The sequence below is a fragment of the Schistosoma mansoni genome (genome assembly GCF_000237925.1).
Source record: "Schistosoma mansoni, WGS project CABG00000000 data, supercontig 0037, strain Puerto Rico, whole genome shotgun sequence".
In the NCBI taxonomy this organism is placed as follows: Eukaryota; Metazoa; Platyhelminthes; class Trematoda; order Strigeidida; family Schistosomatidae; genus Schistosoma; species Schistosoma mansoni.
The window spans coordinates 382,622-384,359 of NW_017386026.1; positions in this window are offsets into that span (position 1 = coordinate 382,622).

The following is a 1,738-nucleotide window of genomic DNA, read 5'->3' on the forward strand; positions in this document are numbered from 1 at the left end:
TACACTGTAATCAATGTCTGATAGAAAACTAATAGCTTCGCGAAGGGAAACTACAAAACATTCGTCTGAGCATAAATAACAGAATATACCGCTGTATAAAATATCGGACTAAGTAAAAAGGACTGATTTTATGTGTTCGATAATGACACTGATCACTATTTGATCCCACTTATTATCAAAATACTTTATGTTCAGCGTTTGAAAAGGTAGATATATCATCATATTTTTAGACATCATTTCTCATGGCTTACCAAAGGACAACAGGAAAAAATAGGAAGCACTATTCTGGCATATTTAATTGTTGGGGGTCGCTATACCTACATAAAGAGAATTCTATCAGAACAATCCAATGTCTCAAGAATTCGTCTTATGCACACAGCATAAGTCATAGGAAATCGCATAAATACACCAAATCTTTGTATATAAAAAGCGTTTGCCCTGTTTTTCAGTTTACTCTGATCTCCCGTTGAGATACCCTCACATTTTGTAAAATGTTTTTGATTTTCTCTACTTTATTAGTATAGGAGAGCTTGTGGTGATTACAGAATGTGCTTAATTTTAATCAAGAACTGAGTCTGATTAGATGACTCGTGAAAACCTGGAAGCACTGGACAGCGTTTTATGTATTCACCACTCGATGGCAGCTCAGTGATCCAGAGTTTAGAAACCCAATGTGAAGCTACAGTTCTTGGGTCTGATCCTCAGCTGAGCGAGAATTGATGAGATATCCTATGCTGACTAGAGTCAGCTATCTAGTACTTCCTCGTTTTCATTGGTTATCTCACTACTAAAAGTCAGTTCATGTTTTCACGTTTTGAAAATTTTGCTTCCGCTGAATTCTGAACTGGTTACTGTCTTTAAACAGAATATTGAGATGTATTGTTCGACTAATCACACTACTGATAAGAGATTTACTTTTTTCTTGAGATTATATATTACGTAGATATTTATATCAATATAGGAGTTGAAATTTTTCATGAGGCTAATATTACTTATTTTCTGTGAATAAAAATCAAACTTAAACAAGTTTTGACTTAACATGTGCTTGCCGCATCGTATGTTTTACATTATTTGATAGGTTGTGTAAAGTATTTCACTAATATGCATAACGTTTACGGACTAATAGAATGATAAAACTATGTTATACCGACGTCCTAGAGCAACTAATCCTGATGAAAGTAGCCGATGTTGAGCATTCGTGTGAATTTAACACGTTGGTTGGTAGAAACCATAGTTTTGAACATAGTTCGTATTTAGAGAGGGTTGAATGATGATTTTCTTGTCGACTAAGTTGTGACAATTAGAGTTAGGAATGTTAAAGTTAGAAGCTAAGGTCTAGGAGTGTTAGAACTACGTGGATCGGGATTAGAAGTAAGAATTTGGAAAGGTTACAATACACTGATTTCCAACCCAATTTATTGATAGTTATCCCCCATAATTTCATTAATTTTGCTAAAGCTGTTGGTCCTTTGTTATTTTATTACGTTGTTTTATGTGTGTTTTAGTATCGTTTCACAAATCTGCAAACGGATTGACTTCTTTCTGGTACGCGAATTCCAAGGTCACTCTTAACATCTTTTCAGGCCACCGTCACAGTGCCGTTTTACTGTTAGTTATAATAAAAATAATTCAATTAATGTGTATTTTATAGTTGGAATCATGAGTCAATTGAAGCTAGACCACCATAGAAAACCTGGAAACACTGGACAGCCGTTTCATCTTACTGTGGGACTTTTGA